This window comes from Macrotis lagotis, chromosome 7, assembly GCF_037893015.1.
Source record: "Macrotis lagotis isolate mMagLag1 chromosome 7, bilby.v1.9.chrom.fasta, whole genome shotgun sequence".
NCBI lineage: Eukaryota > Metazoa > Chordata > Mammalia > Peramelemorphia > Peramelidae > Macrotis > Macrotis lagotis.
Window position 1 is genome coordinate 74,727,072 of NC_133664.1, and position 23,230 is coordinate 74,750,301.

The 23,230-nt window shown below is 34.7% G+C and overlaps 1 long non-coding RNA gene across 3 annotated transcripts in view; it reads left to right on the forward strand.

Annotated features, from left to right (window-relative positions):
* The first annotated feature begins 15,689 nt into the window (after positions 1 to 15,689).
* The window catches only part of LOC141492648 (uncharacterized), a 106,517-nt gene continuing 98,976 nt past the window's right edge, over positions 15,690 to 23,230 (forward strand). For all 3 annotated transcript variants that reach the window (XR_012470010.1, XR_012470009.1, XR_012470011.1), the window contains exon 1: positions 15,690 to 16,029. This is a non-coding gene — a long non-coding RNA (uncharacterized LOC141492648). The remainder of the gene's footprint in view (positions 16,030 to 23,230) is intronic.

The window sequence follows — 23,230 nt, forward strand, 5'->3', positions numbered from 1 at the left end:
GCAAAGCTATAGGAAAATAGTCTGGGTAGATGATCAACTTCTGGACTAGGCTGGTGGTTATGTTGAACAGAAAGTGATAAATACAATAGATGCTGTAGAGATCGATATGACAAGATTTGGATAAATGGATAAAAATGTAGAGTGAGTGAGAGGGAGGGGTTGAAGATGACATTGAGGTTGCAAACCTGGGTGATATTACAAATGATGATGCCCTAAAGAAAAAGGGAATATTAGAAGATTCATGGGTTTAAGAGGGAAAACAAAGCTCAGTTTTAGATACATTGAGTTTGGATTGCTATAATATAGAATCTTCATGTTGTTTTTGAGGTGTCTATATAAAACTGGTAAGATTGTATGTTGATTTCAAAAACTTGCAAAGGAGTCAGTACTGTGATTTGGCAGCCCAAGTAACTACCACTCTGGTCTTCAGTTTTATTAAGTGATGAATTGCCTGTGGATCCAAGGAGGCTTCAGTTCTTTTCTATTCTGCCTTATTCAGACCATGTTTGAAATAGTATGATAATTTTTGGGAACCACATTTAAAATAAAGCATTGATAATTTTAGGTAGCATCAAAGGAAGTCAACCAAGATGTTGAAGGACATTCAATCTATGTAATATAAGAATCAGTTTAAGAAACTGGTGAAAGTTATATCTAGATAAATGAATTTTGGCTTGCTTTCATTTCTTGACCTGTAACTCAATGACTAGTATCCTTTAAGGTTCTGTGATCTCCACTATTTTTTGAGCTGTGGCATAAAGGCCACCACTTAAAATGTTAATTAATAGTTATCGAATGTCTGATTAATGTCCTTAGCTATGATGTTAGTTCAGAGACAGTGAGCTGTTTTAGTTAAAGCAGGCAAACAAGGAACCAATCAATAAACAAGTTATTATTAATTTCCTCTTTTGTTTTACTTGGATTTTCTTAGATGAATGCTTATGCAAGCAGAAGGAATTTTTTCTATCATCAGATGACAAAAGAGTTACTTTTGAGTTTCATTTAAAATACAAACTTTGTTATCCTCATAGAAGGAAGAATAAGATCAGACTTCATTTATTAGCTATTATTAGTGGGGCTCACAGGTTTTGAACTTTCCCTGTCTCTCAGTTAATAAGAAATAGTCTGATAAATAATTGGTTTTTAGTTTCAAAGTGGGGTTAAAAGCATACTCTGGCCTCTGACCTAGTTGAATAATGAGCCCCTCCCCACCTCATAAGTTGAATTATATTTCCTTTCTAAGAAATGAATACAGTTAACATTTTTGAATGCTTAATAGTTACTCATAATCATATTGTATAATGTTGAGTTTGGTCTCTACTTCCTTATCCTTTGTGATAATAAACAACTTCTTCCTTTTTGCTAAGCTAGATGGAAATGTTTCCTGTCTATCTCATCTTCATGACATAATAGGAAGGCTAGATATGCGTGTTTTGCCTTAAAATGACAATTTTTAGAATTATTCTAGTAAACTACAGCCTAGATCTAATTCTATTGTAAACGTTTTAAAGGCTGAAAAACATATTTTATGCCAGATATCTTTCATTCATAGTTACTTAGAAAGTAGACTGTCAGTTGGCAATGGGAATGGAATACAGTAGCAATAATGTATGAACCTTGATTTTTATAAGGGTCGATCAAATCCTAACTGAATTTTTCTTCATAAAAATTTTAACGTAACAGGTTAATATATATATATATACAACATGAGTAATCTAAATGATCTTATTGTAATTGTCTAGCTTTAATCCTTGCAATGTTTATAGGATTTGGAGTTGGAAAGGACTATAGTAATCCTTTAATTCAGGAGATTTTATATATATATATATATATATACATATATATATATACACATACATATCTATATTATATATAGATATATGGAGAGAGTATCTGTGTATATATATATATATATATATATATATATATATATATATATGTATATATAATGGACTCATTTGGAACCGTGGTGAAGCATAAGGACCCTTCTCAAATATAAGTTTTTAAATGTGTAACTAAAATACTTTGGATTGTAAAGGAAGTTAATTATAATGAAATCTAGTTGCTATAATATTAAGTTAAAGAAAACAAGGTCATAAACTCCAGCATAAGATCTTTTAATTTAGTCCATATCCATTAATTACAAAAGAAGGGACTGAGGACCAAAGAGATTAAATTATTTCACCAAGGTTACTGCAGTGTTAAGTGGTAGAAATTCAATGCTTTGTTATATTGCACTAATACAAGAGATCATAAATTTGTAACTTGATTTTAGAGACTAGGTGGTCCAACTCTCAAGTGACTTGTCCAAAGTCATTAAGTTAAAATAAGACTTCTGGGATTTGAACTCAATCCTTCTTGCCAGCATGGCCAAGAAAGTCCTCAGGTAGGAGGCAGCATGTGTGTTATGCTTTCAAAGAAGACAGGGATTCTAAATTCTAGTCATAGAGGACTGCCTAGTTCTGCAATATGAATTGTCCATTGAGAATAGCTTATGTTGAGATTGACTGAATAGCCTTAAAATTGTTTTAGATTTTAAGACTAGAATGACAATGAAGTAGAGCCAAGATGGCAGAGTAGAGGGAGTATCCTAGCAGCATTCTTTCCCAAATCTCCTCCAAACAACTTAAACAAATAACAGATCAAATTGAATTATAGAGCCGCATAACTAATAAAAAAGGTTGACATAAGACACTTTTTCCCCAATCTAGGACAGTTTAGGAGGTCACACAGAAGTGGACTGGGGTCTAACCAAGAGCATATCTTGGGGGCAGCATCAGCTACACATCTTGGAGGTGGCAATGGTGGCAAAAGCTGTAAGTTGGTTCCAGGGGATCTCTTTGCCTAGAGACAGTAAGAAGATATAATAACTGGTCAGAAAGAGATTATAGGAATGGAATGTAGGCACTGGGTGCAAGACTAGCACCATTTGACAACTCCATTGCCCATTCCCCAGTTCTGAAATGTGACTCTAAGGTAGACAGGAGCACTATCATTTGTGGTTTCAAAGGAGCAAGGACCAGAACTCAGATAAGAAAGTTGTGACCACAACTCTCCCTAGATCACACTCTCTTGGAAAAACTGAAAACTTGGAAACCCTTCAGAGATAGTTGTAAAAATAACAGGATAAAAAAGCATGGGACTTGGGACAGTCCCTCATGCTGACCCCAACTCTAACATACAATTCAAAGTAAAAAAATAGGTTGGAAAAATAATAAACAACAAAAAAAGAACACAACCATAAAAGTCTGCTTTGGTAACAGGCAAGATCAAGAGCTAAACTCAGAAGACAACATCAAGAAAATATCAATAAGCAAAACCTCAAAGACAATGAATGAGCGTGTGTGTGTATGTGTGTGTGTGTGTGTGTGTGTGTGTGTGTGTGTTTGTGTGTACACATATAGGGATAAATTATGTACAAGGTAAATGAGAGAATCATTTAATCTGCTTGGAACACAGTCTAAACTGAACTTCTGCTTAACTCTATAACATGGAGGAAATAATTTTCTTCTTAAGAATATAGTGAAAAATTATCATAAAACAGCAGAGTAAATAACTCCTCATGATAATGTCACCAACCTTGATCATTTTTTTTTCTAAAGCTGTTCACAGTGGGACTATATAACCTTACCCAGGAATGCAGTTTAAGTTACAAGATCAGTGAGAGAGGATTAGGCTAACAAGGGTTTAACAGCGAAGATCCAGGATCAGCTCAGGCCACCAGTTAACAATGTGTTGTGTTAGACATCAGTGCACTTTGATAAAAGGCCATGGGAAGACTAAAAGAAGCAACCACTTGTAGCTTTCAGTGGCAATTCCAGATTGCTGTGGGTGAGAGACCAGGTGGAACCATTGATAGAGAAATAGCAACATATGTTGAGAGTCCTCTTTTTACAATAAAGATGAAAGTGGAAGAACTTGGCATTCTGCAGTAGAGGACAGCTTTCTTAGAAAGAATTTGTAGACTATTGACTTGTTAATTAAGAGGTTAGTTCTGTAGACACTCAAACTGGATAATCCACTCTCAATTACTTTTTTATCCAATAAATATATTTATTGAACACCTACTAAGTATGCAGTATAATAGCTGATTTTCAAAAAATATATTTTTATTGATTTTACTTTTAAATGGCATCTATTTCCCTTGTATCTTTCTTTTTTTCCTAGAGGGTCAACCCTTAGAGCAAAAATAATTTGTAAGAAGAGATAGAAAAAAATCATCAAAATAGAACCTATATTAAAAAAACCCGATATGCAAAATTTCACACCTATGGAACCCACCTCGGTGTCTCTTCATAACAATTTTTTGGAGCCAGATATGTTCTTTACGGTTTGGCAACATTCATTTGTGATTGTTTTGTGACTGTCATTCTCTCAATTTTCATTGTGTATATTAATTTTCTGATACTTCATTTTGCATGTTTGTATAAATATTTCTCTGTTTCTATCTTCAACATGTTCATAGTTTCTTATATTACAGTTTTATTCTCTTACATTCAACTGCCATTATTTATCAAGTCATTCTCTGATTAGTAGCTCTCTGTTGTGATCCTAATTCTTCTCTATCACATAATATACTATTGTAATATTTTTTGAATCTATGAAGCATTTCTTTTTCTCCATTACCTTCTTGAGATATATTCCTTGTACTTTTTTACATTATTCTAAGTTGTTTTTCAAAATGATTGTGTCACTTTATAGCTCCAACATCAAGACATTAGCCCACTTATAGTTGGGTCTGAAGACCTTATGGGGCCTCTTGCCAAGCAGTCTGGACTTGCTAGTTTTGGATCATCTTACTAATCAAGAAGTTCCCACACTGCCTACCTCAGCAGACTTATGAGGGTCTAAATTACCTTTTCCAAAAAAGTTTTCAGAACAACCTACTTAGCTTTTTGCTAAATGTTGTAGAAAAGTGGAAATTAAAATGATTTTTGCTTTTGTCTTATAGTTTAGTTAGGGAGGGAAAACAGGTACACAGAGAACAATTCAACACTGTGCAGAAATTATGTACAATGTGATTGAGCGATGCAGAAATTATGTGGGATACACAGAAAGTTAGGAAAATGTGCAGGCTGTGGTATATAAGCCAGAGATATCATGCAAAGCTTTATGAAGTAGATAGTATGAGATTTGGAATTGGCTTTAAGAAAGTAAGAAAACATTCAGTTAGTCTGGGAAAAGTAGGGAGAGATTTTGAATTACAGATGTGGCATAATGGTAGAAATAAAGGATGGATTTTTTAAAAGAGTGAGAGTGCCATCTCCCCATTCTGGCATATTTTTTCAATTTTACGTTCTTTATTAATTTGAACAGTTGAACTGTTACTTACAAAGTCTTAACATGATGCTGGGTGCATGAGCACTGGTTCAATCCTAAATTCAGAATAAAATGGTACTGTTTGTCATGATTTTTAGTTTCATGCATTTCCTCTCTGTTCCTTAGCTGTGTTATCCTATAGGTTAAAAACTAAAGTATCTGTATTCATTAGTACTTCAACTTTGATAATCCTATGATTAAAACATATAATTAGAGAAAAACTTCAAGAAGTAATCTGTTTAACTGTAGTATAATCTATGGAACACTATTGTTCTATTAGAAACCAGGAGGAATGGGAATTAAGGGAAGCATGTAAGGATTTGCATGAACTGATGCTAAGAGAGATGAGCAGAACCAGAAGAACACTATACACCCTAACAGCAACATGCGGGTGATGATCCACCTTGATGGACTAGCTCATTCCATCAGTGCAACAATCTGGGACAATTTTGGGCTGTCTGTGATTGAGAATACCATCTGTATCTAGAGAAAGAATTGTGGGATTTGTATAAAGACCAAAGACTATTACCTTCAATTTAGAAAAAAAAACAAGTTATCTTTTTATGTAATTTTGCTATATCTTATACTTTATTTTTTCTTCCTTAAGGATATGATTTCTCTCTCATTACATTCAACTTAGATCCATGTATACCATGGAAAAAATGTAAAGGCTAACAGACTGCTTTCTGTGGATGGGGTGGGGGAGGGAAACAAGAAAAGGGGAAAAATTGTAAAACTCAAAATAAAAAAAAATCTTTCTTTAAAAAAAGTAATCTGTTTGTAGCACAATGGAAAGGGTGCTGGATTTGAATTCAGAAGATCTGCATTAGATCATCTCTGACCATTGTGACTTAGAGGAAATCTAATTTTATCACCAATTTTTTTCCAAACTATAAAATGAAAGATTGAATTTTAGAAATTTGAAGATCCCTCTTGGTTCTTAATCTATAATTTTATGATCAATTGTCTTATTCTGTCCATTGAGATTTTAATATTTTTAGTGTGACCAAGCTCCCTAATAATTGAACCAAAATTCATACTTTAAGTCACTATTTCTTACTAGGGTGTTGGGGACATAAATACTGGGGTATAAAAGAACTCACTGGTCTACCATGTATGACCAGAGCTACAGATCCAACAAGGTACTTTTGACCATTTATTCTTTACTCCTCTTTACTTCATAACTTTCCATAGATACACAGGATATATACATTTAGAGTTGGAAAGGTTTATTCCAACTCCTTTGTTTTATGCATGATTATATTGAATCACAAACCATAAAATAATATAAGAACTGGAAGGGACTCAATTGTCATCTAGTCTAAATCATATATGTAAAGCAATTCTTAGAAATCCTTATTGATATCAGTCTAAATTTGCTCTTTGGAATCTTCCAAGATGCAAAGTGATTATGAGATGCTCAATGTCACATGTATAGTAAAATTAATAGCGGCAAGATTTATGCCTGTTGAATGGCACTGGGTCCAACACTCTTTCCAGTGCTTACTATTCTCTTTTCCACCTTCTAGAATATGAAAATTACCCAGAGTTTATCTTGGAATTGACTGCTTTAACTCTCAACTGAGAAGCCTCATTCCTGCAGTGGCAGCTAAAAAAGCACTGGTACTAAGTTCTATGGAGAGACAGATGCCTTTCTCCTTGCTTCTGTTGTCAGTATGAAATTCAAGGATATTTTCAATGCCTTTCCTCTCTTTTTCTTATATTAGATTGCTTCCTAACACTGCTCCATCACATCCCTTACATAGCCCCTCTACATGCACACAGTATGGGTGTGTTTGTGTGTATGTGTGTGTGTGTGTGTGTGTGTGTGTGTGAGAGAGAGAGAGAGAGAGAGAGAGAGAGAGAGAGAGAGAGAGAGAGAGAGAGAGAGAGAGAGAGAGAGATTAAAACATTCACATGCAGGAAAAATATTGAGATATTGGGAGGCTCAATATCAGTTATTTGTCATTTTCTATTTGAGATGATGGCAGTCTAATCATTGGTCTACATGAGCCCTCTATTGTAATCTTTTTAAAAATTTTATTTATTTAAGGCAATGGAGTTATGACTTGCTAGGTAATTTTTAAGTATCTGAGACTAAATTTGAATTCAGATCCTCTTGACTCCAGGGTCAGTGCTCTATTCACTGCGCCACCTAGCTGCCCCTGTAATCTTAATATCAAGAGAAAGCAAAATGTCTAGGGAGTTGGGTGGATTCCTATGGCAAATTTATGGGAGATATAGAAAATAGTTGTTCAGGAGAGTATAGTATTCATTATTACCATTATTCATGATTAATTGGCATTTTGTCAGGTAGAGGGAATATCCAGATAGAAGAATCATTTGAATATCTGAATATATTTGAGTCGACTGAAGAATATTCAAATACTATGGTAGCTATTTTGTGTAATGTACTTATAGGTATCTGTGATGTTAACAGAATATAAACACCTTGGAGGCAGGGACTTTTTCATTTTCTTTTTCTTTTAGATCTCCCCTTCTTTCTTATTTGTGTTTTGCTGTTTTTAGATAAGTGATATCAAACTTAAATAGAAATGGATTTCTGTGGACTATATATTAACTTAAAAAACAGCAAATTAAAATTATCTATATTGCATTGTATCTCTATTTATACATTTGGCCAGCACTTTGATTTGCAACAAGATAGAGTTTAATACCTTTACTAGATTATTCCATACACCCACCTGGGTCAAACTGATGTCAATACAGAGTAAGACAATGAGGTACTTTTTAAAACACAGTACCTTTCACATAGAAGGCATGTCATAACTGCTTGCCCATTGACTCTGGTTAACATGTACTGAGTTCACTTGAGCTATTGTCTATTTATTTGGGATATAAGTGTTCCTGGGGGTTTTAAGGCAGGCATACCTAGTTTTTGGTATGTTTCATGGATTTCTTTGGCAGTTTGGTGAAATTTAGGATATCCTTTCTCGCTCTCTCTCTCTCTCTCTCTCCCTCTCTCTGTATGTCTCTGTCTCTGTCTCTCTATTTATATACATATATATATATATATATATAAACATATTTTAAAATTTTAAGGTTAATATTAAATTTTGGTAGAATTTAGTAAAAGCCATGTGTTTTTCTCATCCAGGTTCACAGACCTCCATGAAAACTATCCATGAAACCCAGATTAAGAACCCTTGCCTTTGTGTATAGGCTTAAGAAAACAAACATGAAAAATTAAGGCTAAAGTCTGATAAAAGAGTACAGAATGATCAGAGTTTCCTGAAATACAAGCTAACTTATAGCTTTCCTTTTCTCAGAAAAGCTTTTGTTAGTAAAGAGCCTATATTTCTTACCATCTTTCAAATAATTTTGGCATTTTGAACAAGGATGACTAGTATGAATAGTCAGCCTTGAACTCCTGCTGGAATTGAAAAAAAGATTACCCTCTGTTCATAATTGCCTTATGTCATTGAAAAAGTATATATTTTTCTTTTTGTTTTGGCTTGACACAATATCTTCTTTCCTATTCATATATACAAAGATATATATATATATATATATATATATATATATATATATATATATATCTTTGTATATATGTTTTGGTACACTAAAGAAAAATCAAATACTTTTTGAGCAGAGCCTGGAATTGTCTTAAGTTTAAAAGGATAAATAGGTTTTGTTGAGTGTATTTCTTTCTAAAAGAACATTTTCTAACACCTAACCTACCAGACCACACCTGAGCCTCTAGTGGAAGGTTCTGAGACAGAACATGTGAGGAGCAGCAATTAGCCAAGGCTGGGTTCCTGTGGTGCACCCCCTCTCGTGGGTTTCAAGGCCAAACACATCACCAGCTGCAGGGATCTCTCTGTTAGAGCCTCAGACCCAGACCCTCATCCTAATTTATTGAGCTAAAACTTGAAAGAACAACTATTTTTACCTTTGGGCACAATGAAAGCAGGCAACATATTGAGAGGGAGTGTGCTGGGCAGCAAAGTACATGAGAAATGTTAGCGTTTGACTTTCTTCTTTGTCTACCTTGTTTGTTCATAAGGTGCATTATTACCACCTGATGCAAGGCTCCACACCTAGGGAGAAGAGCCCAGCTTATGTTCACTGTTGATGGAGAATATAGCCATTTTTAATGCATGCTTGACTAAATTCTATTTTCCATTGACTTTAATGTTAAATGATATGTCTATATAATAATAATAAATAATACTGGGTTGAATTTGAGTAATTATATTTTCAAGGCACTTTCACATCTGAATTTCATTTGATGCCTATAATCCTGTGAAGTAAGAAGGTCAGGTTTTTCAAATGAAGAAACTGAGGATATTGAGGCTACAGTCTCGCAGTTTTTAATCCATAAACATGGTCAAAAGGAGCCCTAATTGTCTCATGGAACCATTAATCAGATAAACTAGAGGTAAATGAGAAAAATATTTAAAAATGATTAAAAGAACTTCTTGATAAAATTAGGGCTAATTGCCTAAGGAGGTAGGGATCTGGGACATCAGGAACATGGACAGCAAGAAATATGGACAAAGAAGAGGAGACAAATAGATTCTGAGCTTGTGGTTTTGATCTATGAGTTACAGCTTCTATTTAACCCCATCTCTACTGGAATCCTCCAAACTTGCAAAGCTGCAGGACTTTGATATAATATCTTCTAATCTGTGTGCCTAATTTAAGGATGAGTCTGGGACAGGTCAAAGAACTTTGACAGGAACAGAGGGACCCTGCAACATAGTTGGTCTGAGCCTCAGAAATCTCAGCCCTAAGCTAAGAGAATGGTTACTAACGGACTCTTCTAACCATTGTTAAGTAGTGAGTGGAACTGAGTTAGTAAAAACAGTATGGAAACTTGAGGATGTGAGAGAATGAAACATCATGAATTGAGACAAGAGATAGATTTAAAGTCTAATACATGTGTTTCTGCTAGTTACTGTGGATATAATAGTCTCTCTGGACCTTAGTTTCCTTATCTGCAAAATGAGGTGATTGGGCCAAACCATTTCCACAATCCCTTCCTGCTCTAAATCTTGTGATAATAACAGCAAGCATTTATATAACTCCAGGATTTGCAAAGAGTTTTACATATGTTTTCTCATTTGATTCTCACCAAAACCCCAGAGTAGCTGCTATTTTTTTCACTACTGTATAGATGAGAAAACTGAGTCTAAGTGCATGAGATAGAATTCTTACCCAGATCGTTCTGATTCTAGTTATTGTATTCTATTTACAACCCCAGTGGTGTCAAACTGAAACTGAAATGGATTCCGGTAAGCTACATATGGACTTAGGAAACCCAAATGAACATTATCTACATTTTGTTGTATTTTATCCACTTTACTAAACATTTTCTAGTTATATTTTAATCTGGTCTAAGTAGCACTCACATTTTGTTGGTTACCTGCAGTCCAATAGTCATGTACTCCACTATCTAGCTACCTTATGATCTAATAGCCATCCCAAGCTTTAGCCGCACACTAGGCCTCCTACCAGGGCCTGAGGGACATGACTTTTTTGGAAGCTTACTTATGAAATATTAAAAGTGAGGACTAAAAAAGTGGTTCAAGGAATATTTAAAGTAAGTTCTAAAAAAAACCCAACAAAATTCACATAGCAGTTGAAGCTCGTAGATGCTTTAAGAAATTCAAAGATAATGACCAGGAACTAATATTACTCAAATTAGGGAGAAACTGTACCTCCAACTTTTCTTCCTTATGGAAATGATTTAAGTTATAAATGTTCATTATTCCCAGGTTGAGTTGGCCTATCAAAATGGACTTATGTCTGAGATGTAGGGCAGTGGCTGAGGCCAGGTAGCTATTCTTGCCTATGTTAACTATTTTTATAATGGCAGAATAGAAAGTTTGAAAGTAGAATTCCCCCATTTCCATTTGAAAAATAATACCTAAGGGCTCCTAGAAGAGGCAAAAGGGCAAAACAATCTCAGCATCAATGCATTAATGCATTCAGATGAGTCAGAGACTGTGGGACAGTGAGGGAATATCTTTATTCCTCCTTGTGATACCAAGTCAAAGATACAATTTTATTTCTTCTGTGTGTGTATGTGCAAGTATGAATACATGAGTGTGTGTGTGTGTGTGTGTGTGTGTGTGTGTGTGTGTGATCCATGAACCTTCCATGGACTGGAGACATCTGCTGAGTCTTAATATAACTGGAGGCCAGATCTTAGCTAGGTTCAGGCAATTTGTAAGGGTGGCTTTCAGCTGTCAGGTGGATTGGTGATATTGTTGTTTGAAGTAGTGAAAGTAGAACATAATCCCATTTGTGCCTCAAACAATTCCCAACTGACAGAAATAGGAGGGAACCAAAAAGGATTGATGACAAGGTTTCTTACTGCACCCTCACCTACGCCTATAGCAAGAGGGCTTATGAGTCACTGGATTGTCTATACCTGCTCATTGATTGTCTAAACCTGCAGTGTATGATTTGACTTTACCATCATTGTCAGTGGAAGGTCCATAATATTTCCAAAATCTCTGGAGTAAATGAGACAATGAATATGGCAGATTCATTGATTGAAAAGTGGAACTTCAGCGCAAGATGAGTTGGTCATGTTGCGCAGTCCAAGATTGCAACAATGCTCAAGCTATGATAGGCTCAGGATTCTTTTACTTAGCCCTGGAAGCATTTAGGTGAAGGGGACAGCCTGCTGCCTTGTCCCAGCTTCACATTCTACTGGCACAACTATTTTTCAGACCCAGACTAACAGGGAGAAAAGACTCACTTTCATTGTATGTTCACAGGTGGAGAGAAAGAAGGGACTTCAGGGAACTTCTAGCACAACCCCCCTCGTTTGACAGATGAGGAAACTAAAACTCAGGCAGATTGTGTCTTAGTCAAGGTTACAGAGGTATTAAATGTCTGAGCAGGATTTCAATTCTGGGGCTTTGATGCCACTTCCGTGCACACCAGATTTGAATCTCATCTGAGATACTTAATATCTGTGTGGTCATGTTCTATCCCCTTAACTTCTCAAATCCTCAATTGTTTTCCCTATAAAACTGGAAAAGTTACATTTACACAAACTTCCTCAACAGGGTTAATGAGAGGGAAATACATTCCTGGTAAGTTCCAATGAGTCAATGTTTTTTTTTTTTTTTTTTTTTCATTTTACCTGCTTTATGAGAGTCTTTTAGATCCATAACATGCCCTTTCTTCATTAGCAATCTGGCAGTCTGTATAGGGGGTTTCTGGGAGCAGAAGTGTGGGAATTTGTGACCTAAGTCTGTTCACCTTGCTTGAGAATGGAGGCTTTGATTTATGTGAAGATTGTATTGGATAATTACCTCCAGGGCTTTGGATTCCTCAACTCTGATAAGCTCATTCAAGATCAAGTATAGTGGTTATCTGTCCTAAGTAATCCAGTTTCATTCCAATTGAGACCCTATCTCACTGCATGAAAAAGGGCCAACATGGTCTAAACAGTAGGGTAAGCCTCAGATAGTAATAAAGCTATCTAAACCATACCTAAAGATCTGTTTGGACCAGACATAGACTTAGAAAAACCATAAACTAACATCTATTATAATGCATTTTTGTTTATTTAAAGAAATTCCCATTTACATTTTAATCTGGTTCTGGTATACCATGAAGTGTTGTGGGCTGCCCTTGGGGCATGTATTTGACACCTCTGAGGATCTGTGATTGAAGGACTTTCACTTGCTAGCTCACAATCTTGCCATAGTGTAAACATAATGGTTCTTGAGGTTTCCCAAATGGATTCTGTAATTTACCTGTGAATTTTTTAAAATTGGATGGGGGCGGGGGGGGGGGGTGGCGACTTGGTTGCACAATGGATAGAGCACTGGTTCTGGAGTCAGGAGTACCTGAGTTCAAATCCAGCCTCAGACACTTAATAATAATTACCTAGCTGTGTGGCCTTGAGCAAGCCACTTAACCCCATTGCCCAGCAAAAACTAAAAAAAAAAAAAAAAAAAAACAAAAAAAAAAAAAGGAATTGGATAGGGGAGATTAATTCTATTTGAGAATATTAAAACAGGGTAATGATCCACCTGGACCTGGTCTAATGCAAAGTCCTGGGGCTAGTGGTTCACCTGACCCAGAAATTCATTCAGCTGCTCAGTCATCTGTGTGTCTGTGTGTGTGTGTGTGTGTGTGTGTGTGTGTGTGTGTGTGTGTGTCTTTTTTCATATTAGTCCTTTGTATCCAGAGGTTAGCAGACTCCACTTTAACCTTAACAAAAAGAAAACAGAGAAGGGAAGAAAGATGTCAAGGTCCACAGTCAAGAACCATTGGTAGTTGCATAAGTTTTCTCTCTTAGTGGTCAAAGAGAATTTTATACAGCATTATGAGATGTCAAACAAAGGAACAGGCAGGCACATAAACAAAGTCCAGGCTGTCTGAAATGCTTTAGCGGTAAGCTGTGAAATTACAATTCAGGTTCTAGGTCAATAAACAAGTCCAAGGAGTTATACATTAAAGTCTCTCAACAAGATTAGTAAGGGCTGGCAATTTATTTCATTGGGAACTCTGAAAATTTGAGACAGGAACAGTAAGGGACAGAAAGAACCAGAAGAAGGCCCTTAGTCAGCAGGGTTTGCTGTCTCCTTCCCTCCCTGAGTTTCAGTTTATTTTATTTTTTTTAATGTTCATGTCTTATGAAACCAAAGTTTGGAGGACTTTGATAAGCTTCATATGCAGAGGAGGACAATGGTGATGAAGAAAGCTTCCAAAGTCATACATTAGGATAGGGACAGGGTCATATAAGCCCCTGCCCCCACTCCCAAAATCATTTGGTCTGGCACAGTCATGACAACTGCAGGGGAGGCCTGAAATTCAATAAATCTAGGAACTTTTTAGGTTTGAATTAATTAAATATTTGGCCAAATATACCTGACTAATTTTTATATTAATTTTTTATGGTCCTAAATGATGTTATAAATAGCCAAATGACCCTTGGCAGATAAAGAAAGTTTCCTACTCCTGTTTTAGGAGGATTGGTCATTAAGTATAACTTGAAGAACAAAAGACTTGAATGGAGTTATACAGGAGGAGGGGGAGGGGATAGGTAATTATTAAAAACCTACTATTTACCAGGTCTTGTGGGATTCATTTTGCAAATATTATGTCATTTAATCTCATAACAACTTTACTATTCCCCTTTTATAGTTGGAGAAACTGAGAGAGCCAGAGGTTAAGTGCCTTGTCAATAAAAGTTATAGCTCTTTGGGGGTAGCTAGATAGCACAGTGGATAGAGTACCTTCCCTGGAGTCAGGAGGACCTGAATTCAAATCTGATCTCAGAGACTTAATAATTGCCTAGCTGGGTGACCTTAGGCAAGTAACTTAACCCAGCTGCCTTAACTAAATAGAATTTTAAAAAGTTACAACTCTTTTCTGGAACAGCTTGCGTTGAAAAAAGAGATATATGTTTGGGTTTATATTTGGGCATTGCATGTGCTCAGGATCATATCAATAATATGTATCTGAGGTCATATTTGAACTCAGATCTTCCCAGTTCCAGTCTATTATCTGATTTGCCATTTACTTGCCAATACAGGACTGAAGGACTTTCACTTGGTAGAGGCTTTAAACCCATTTTCTTTGATCCTAGAGGAGCAAAGTTGGGTTCAAAGATTAGAGATGCCAAAGAGACAGATTTTGTCTTAGTACTGAGTGGGGTAAAGTAGACCAAGAAATAAAAATGCTAACAAATAGGGCTTTTCCAAAGCAGAATAGGCTCAAATGAGTTGACTGTTTCCCCAATACTGAGGGACAGTTTATCGGGGAGCAATGCTCCTTTTTCAGATGCCCTTTCCTGCTTGGAAATTCTATGATCCAGAGACTATCAGTGCATTCCTTGAATGAGACTGAAGATATTTTGTCCCTGTTTACACAGAAATACATTGGTAGGCTTGTGGCAGAACTAAAAATCCATTTCACTGACTTGTTTTTCACTGTTTCTACCCCCAGTGATGACTTTTGCATGGCAATTTCCAGAAAGAACAGATAGTGTGATTTGTTCAAATAGTATTTAAAGACAAAGTCCATTTAGAAAAATAGTGGAAATTTTGAGGTTCGGTGGTTGGGTAAATGCTGTACACCCATCTGGCTGTAAGGCCGAGGAGCTCTTCCTTCTTGCATGAACCTCATCAGGAGCAATTATCATTAGAACACATACTAGAAAAGACACACAATCCCCGAGCCAAGCGGGGGTGGGGTGGGGGGGTGGGGTGTTTGGAGACCTCGGAGCTCCAGAATGTTCGGCGTTTGCCTCAGGCTCAGTTAGCTGTCAGGAAAACCCCTGGAGCATCCGCAGTTCTCAAGATTTACAGCACATCATAATCAATAAATGCGACAAGTCCAAGCTGGGGAAGGTGGAGGAACACCGGTTGTCACTGTGACCATCACAGAAGGAAGCCGGCTCTCCCCGCCGCTCAGCCGGCCGGCTTCACAAACAATGTATTTCACTCCCAGTCCATGCTGGCAGGAGGAGAGGGAGGGAGGACCTGGAGGCAGGGATCCCGGATCAATCAAAGGCACAGCTCTATTCTGGGAGCAGCTTGGGCTGGTTGGGCAGCCTTCAAGGCTGCCAGGGAAATAAATGTTTGTCTTTAGATTTGGACATTGCAGGTGCCCTGGAAAAAACTAGGGTGTTTGTGCAGTGGAAGGAGAAAGAAGATGTTTTGAAAAGTGCTGGTCTTAGCCCTAAGTGGCCCCAGAGATCCTGGAGAAAGTGAGGTACGGATAGTAGCAGAACTTGGGGTTCTTTCCTCTCTGTGTGAATAATAATCATAATGATATAATAAGAACAGTATATATTATTATAAATATATAATATATAATAATTAATAACAACAATAATAAATAATAAATAATAAATAGCAAATAATAATTATTTATTTGAAACTTTAAGGATTGCAAAGCTCATTCTATATGTTAACTCGTTTGAACCTCACAATAATCCTGGGTGGTAGGAGGTATTATTTATCCCCATTTTACAGAGGAGGATATTGAGGTTTAGACAGGTTAAAGGACTTGCCTGGAGTCACATGCTTGTTAAGTGGTCTGAGACTGAATATAAACTCAGGTCTTTTTAGTTCCAAATCCTATATTTTAAGTCCAAATCCTATTTTCTATTCACTATACCACCTGGCTACAAGTACAATGAGATTATGAACATGTATGCCAGAAACACAGGACAGTTTCCTTGGCTATCTGGCTATCTTTGAAAAAGTTAGGTCTGTAAAGCTTTTGTTTTTATTATTATTATTATTATAATTATTATTATCCAGTGGGCTCAATCTTTTGCAAGATTAAATAAAAAGATTTTCTCTCATATTTCTCCACCTGCCATTTCAGTTCTAATCTCTCCTTCCCTTGATTCTCCTCTTCACCGCCTTTATCTTTTTTACCCACCTTCACTCTTGTTTCTTGATTGCAGCTCCTACCTCTTGGTCCTTAGCAATATATATCCTTGCCAATTATGAGATTCCATCTATAGTAGGGAAGATATCTTATGGAGAGAGTGCCTTCCCAGACCCTTTAAAGCACTTGGCACTATTTTGACTTGGGCTTCAGAATGTGAGTTTTATTGCTTATTACATATTTTCATGTTTGACTTCCATTTTAAAAACTGCCTAGCTCTCTAATCTGTCTGGGATTCCTGAGTCTGGTCTGATAAAATCCTAGTTTTTTTCTCAATATCTCCTCTAATCAAAACAAACAAAAAAAGTTGATTGATAGAAAATTGTGTGAATTGAAACAATTAGAGTTTAATATTGGGAATTAATAAAATTAGGCAGAATTAATCCAAAATTACTTCTCCCCTTAATCTCAAAAATTGCTTCTGGGCAGACCTGTAACTAAGGAAAGACAATTGAGAATTTGTACCAGAACATTGAAATATATAAGGAGTTAAATGTATATCTTATCTACAATGCATAAACCTGGGGGACTAAGAGGAAATAGCATAATAATAGTGTTTGTCCTTCATTTTTGAAGACCATATTTACACAATAGGTAGGTGTGAGGCAATGCTTGAACCTAGGATTTCCAAACTCTGAAGTTGACTCTCAGTGTGTGATATATGTAAGCAAATATGATTGTTTCTACAAAAGTATATGTGTATTTATGCACATGCATATATGTATTCATCTACATATATATTTTTTTAACCTTAGATTGTTAAGTGTAATCCTGAGACCTCTGCTGGTCTTTCAAGCTTTTCATCTGAAATTGAATTGAAACTTCTCCTGTTCCTATAAAGATTAATTTACTGTTTGATTAACTTATTATTGATGTTATCACAAAACATATGTGGTTTTGATATTGTCATTCTAATTTTGACTGCTTTGATCCCCTTTCATCTTATCCCAATTTTCCAACTTCGTTGCTGAAGCATAAATGCTAACAATGAAAATTTAGTAATCAGGGATAGGAGCTTATTTTGAGACTTACCCCATTGGACACAATCTCTATAGACTCAGTTGATTAATTCTTCAGTAACAGGGATTTTTTTCCAATATGCTTAAAATTCATTTCTTTTAAGTTCTTTCTTCTTCTTCAAACTTCTAAGTTTGCAAAATGAATATGCAAATATTTATATCTCTTCCTGTTGGATTGATGCCTTAATTAAGAAAGCTTGTTCACCCTTTAACCCTTTTGAAATGTTATCATATTCAGTGTTTTTGGAATTTTTTTGGTTGAATTGGAGAGCTTCTTCCAGGTTCAGGAGGAAGAAGAGAAAAGGTTATTCTCAAGGTTCTTCATTACCGTCTAGTCTCTGATTTTCTTGAGGGGTGAGGTTGTACCAGTATACATTATTGCAAGCCATTGTTCATGCTTCATTTCTGCAGATTGAAATTCTTCTGTTTCTTTAGACTAGCTCAGCAGCACTTCCTTCAAGGAATTCTCTCTAATATTTCCTGCAGAAAGTGAGTTCTTCTTCCTTAACTTTTCTTTATTCTGCTACTTAATAGAATTTTATTTTTTCAATTACATGCAATGAAAATTTTCAACATTCATTTTTGTAAGATTTTGAATTTCAAATTTTTCTCCTCTCCCTTCAAGACAGTAAGTTATTTGTTATATATTATAAAAACAGTCAAAATGAATATAGCTTCACATAAGTCATATTGTGAAAGAAGAATCAGAACAAAAGCAAAAAACAATTAGAAAGAAAAAACAACAAAAGTGAAAATAGTATGCTTCCACCTGCATTCAGACTCATAGTTCTTTCTCAGGCTATGGATAGCAGTTTCCTTCATGATTTTTTTTTTGAAATTGTCTTAGATCATTATATTGCAGAGAAGAGCTAAGTCTGTGATAGTTAATCATCACGCACTGTTGCTATTATTCCCTACAATTTTTTCCTGGTTCTGCTCACTTCATTTAGAATCAGTTCATGTGAGTCTTTTCAGGTTTTCTTATAGCACAATAATATTTCATTATATTCATATACCACAACTTGGTCATCCATTCACCAATTGATAGATGTCCCCTCAATTTCAAATTCTTTACCTCCGCAAAAAGAGCTGCTATAAATATTTTTGTACTTTTTTGTGATGTTTTTGGAATACAAACTTAGTAATAGTATTGTTGAATCACAGAATCTGAAGGGTTTTTATGACCCTTTGGGTCTAATTATAAATTGATCTCCAGATTGTTTAGATCAGTTCACAACTCTACCAATAATGCATTTTTCCAATTTTTCCCTCATTTCCAATATCTATCATTTTCCTTTTCTGTCATTTTAATAAGTTTGATAGTTATGACATAGATCTGAGAGATAAGCTATTCCTTGTCCTCCTATTGACATATTATCCTCTATGTCTAAATCATACTCATTTTGACCTTATCTTAGTACATGATATGAATTGTTGCTTATGCATAGTTTCTCCCATTGTTTTTTCCAATTTTCTAGCAGTTTTTGTTAAATAGTGAGTTCTTGTTTAAGAAAATAGAGCCTGAATTTATCAAACAGTAGATTACTATTGTCACTGACTAATATGGTTTGTGTACATAACCTATTCCACTGATCCACCACTCTCTTTCTTAACCAGGATTAAACAGTTTTGATGATTTTCTCTTTATACAACTAGACCACCTTCTTTTCCATTTTTTAGGAATACCCTTGAAAATATTGATCTTTTATTCTTCCAAATGAATTTTATTATGATTTCTAATTCCATAAAATAATTTTTGGTAGTTTAATTGATATGGCATTGAATGATTAAATTAACTTAGGTTGAATTGTCATTTTTAGACTATTGCCTATCCAAGAGCAATTGATATTTTTTTCTACTTGTTTAGATCTGACTTTATTTGTGTGGAAAAGTGTTTTGTAATTGTGTTCATATAATTCTTGGATTTGTCTTGCCAGATAGATTCCCACATATTTTGTACTGTCTACAGTTATTCTAAGTGGAATTTATTTTTCTTTCTCTTACTGCTGGATTTTTTTGGTAATATATATAGAAAGGTTGATGATTTATTTGGGTTCATTTTATATTCTGCAACTTGGCTAAAGTTGTTCATTCTTTCAAGTAGTTGATTATTTAGGATGCTATTCTAATTCCTTCCATTTCTTTCATTTTTTCTCTTATTGCAAAAGTTAACATTTCTAGAGTATTATTGAAGAATAGTGATAATAATGGGCATCCTTGTTTCACCCCTGATCCTATTGGGAAAACTTCTAACTTATTGATATTACATAATATACTTACTTGCTGATGGTTTTAGATACATATTACTTACCATTTTGAGGAAAATCACATTTATTCCTATACTCACTGATATTTTTTAATAAGAATGGTTGCTGTAATTAGTCAAAAACCTTTTTATGTGTCTTTTAAAATATCATATGATTTCTCTTAGTTTTGTTATTGATATGTTCAATAGCAATTGGTTATTGCTATGATTATTTCCCTTATATTAAACCAATGTTGCATTCTTGGCATCAATTCCATCTGATCATTGTATATTATAGTAAATGATAAATTGCTATAATCTCTTTTTTAATATTTTATTTAAAAGTTTTGCTTCAAAATTCTTGAAGGAAATTGGTAATTTTTTGCTCTGCTTTGGCACTGCCTCTTTTAGTATCAGCACCATATTAGCATCAAAAAAGGAATTTGGCAGAACTCTTTCTTCACCTGGTTTTCCAAATAATGGGGAGTTCATTGATGGTTTGATCCACTTCTTTTTCTGTAATGGGATTATTTGAGTATTCCATTTTCTTTTCTGTTAATCTAGGCAATTTGTATTTTAAGAAGATATTCATCCATTTTAATTAGGTTGTTAGAATAACTGGCAAACAGTTGGACAAAATAACTTCTAATTATACCTTTAATTTCCTCTTCATTGTTGGTGACTTCATCCTTTTCAGTTTTTGATGCTAGTGATTTGGTTTCTTTTTATAAAAAATCAAATTAACCAAAGATTCATTTATTTTGTTATCTTTTTTTCATAAAAAAACAACTTTTGGTTTATTTATTAGTACAATAGTTTTCTTATTTTCAATTTTATTAAGCTTTTCTTTGATTTTTAGAGTTTCTAAAAATGGGAAATTATAATTTGTTCTTTTCCTAGCCTTTTTAGTTGTATTCTCAATTCATCGACCTGCTCCTTATCTATTTTATTCATGTAAGCATTTTGATATTAAAATTAAATTTTTATTTAAGAACAGCTTTGGCTGTACTTGATTACTTTTAGTATATTGTTTCATTATTGTCATTTTCTTTGATGAAATTATTGTTTCTATGATTTACTGTTTGACTAACTCATTCTTTAGGACTAGATTATTTAGTTTCCAAGGAATATTTAATTTTTCTTTCCATGGCATTTTATTACATGTAGTTTTGATTAAGTTATGATCTCAAAAGTATACATATATTATTTCTGCCTTTCTGCATTTGTTTGTGAGGTTTTTATGCATCGGTATATTTTTTCTATTTCCATTCAGTTTCCTACACAGCTCTATCATATGCATCTTTTCTATAATTCTATTCACTTCCTTAATTTCTTATTTATTTCATGGTTAAATTTATCTAGTTCTGAGAGAGGGAAGCTGAGTTCCGCCCCAAGCACAGTTTTACTGTCTATTTCTTCCTATAACTCACTTAACTTCCACTCTGGGTTGTGGATCAATATTACTTGGTGTATATATTACTTCATTATTTATAGTAGCTTTTGGTAAGATCTAGTTTCCTTCCTTATCTCTTTTAGTTAGAGCTCTCTTTTTTTGCTTTTGTTTTGTCTGAAATCGAGATTGCTATCCCTATTTTTAACTTTCTTTTACTTCAGTTGAAGCAGAATATATTATACTTTAACCTTTTACCTTTACTGTGTATTTATCTCTCTGCTTGAAATGTGTTTTATGTAAACAATCAATTGTAAGATTCTAGTTTTTAACCTATTCTATCTACTTCCATTTTATGCATAAGTTAAACCCATTCATATTCAGTTATAAACTCTAATTCTGTATCATTCCTCCTATTCCCCATCCTAATTTATACTTTTCTCTTTTGTTTCATCCATCCTGCTCCTCCCCCCAGTGTTTTGCTTCTGACCAAAGCCTCTTTTAATCTGCCTTCCCTTCTGTCATCTCTTGTTCCCTTTTCTTTCCTTTTCCTTTCTTATATTAGTCCCATCCTCTTCCTTCCCCCCCTTCTCCTCCTATCTCTACTGAGTAAAATAAATTTCTATACCCAACTGAGTACATATATTATTTTATCTCTGAGCCAAATACGATGAGAGTAAGGTTCAACCAATGCTCACCTCTCTTTCCTTCCCCCCACTATAATAGATCTTTTTCACCTATTCATGGGATGTAACTTACCCCATTCTACCCCTTTTCTTTTGTCTGAGTATAATTTTTTTTTTACTCCTTAGTGTTTTCTTATATCATTTCATCAACGTCAACTTAGATCCACACCTGACCACATCCTATGTCTAGGTATATTCCTTCTAACTGCCCTAATAGAGATATATTTCTAAAGAGTTACAAATATCATCTTTCTATGAAGGGATATAAACAATTTAATATTATTAAATGGCATATTTTTTATGTTTCCCTTGAGTTTTGTATTTGAAGTTGGAATTTTCTGTTCAACTCTGGTCTTTTCATCAGGAATGTTTGAAAGTCTCTTATTTCATAGAATTTCCATCTTTTCCCCTGAAAAAGTATGCTCAATTTTTCTGGCTTGTTGATTCTTGGTTGTAATCCAAGCTCTTTTGACTTCCTGAGTATCATATTCCAAGTCCTCTGATCCTTTAATATAAACCTGCTAATCTTGTGTGTATAATCCTAACCATGTGTAATACTAACCATGACTCTTTGATATTTTGATTATTTCATTCTTTGTGTTTGCAGCATATTCTCCTTCACCTGATAATTCTGTCATTTGACTATAATATTCCTTGGAGTTTTTATTTTAGGATTTCTTTTAAGAGGTAATCAGTGAATTCTTTCAATGATTATTTTAACCTCTAGTTCTAATTTTCTTTTATTTTTTTCCTTTTAGTTGTTTTTCTTTTTTGTTAGGCAATGTGTCTTGCCCCAGGTCACACAGCTAGGCAATTATTAAGTGTCTGAGGTCAGATTTGAACTCAGGTCTTTCTGACTCCAGGGCTGGTGCTCTATCCACTATATCCCCTAGCTGCCCCAACAGTTTTCTTGACAATTTCTTGAAAATGTTATCTGGGCTCTTTCAAATTTTATTTTGATTATGGCTTTCAGGAAATACAAAAATTCTTAAATTGTCTCTCTCTTGGTTTTATTTTCTAGATCAATTGTTCTTCCAGTGAAATAATTTACATTTTCTTCTATTTTTTCCATTATTTTGATTTTGTTTGACTCATTCTTGATATCTCATAGAGTTATTAGCTGACACTTGCCCAATTCTAATTTTATAAGAATCATTTTATTCAGTTAGCTTTT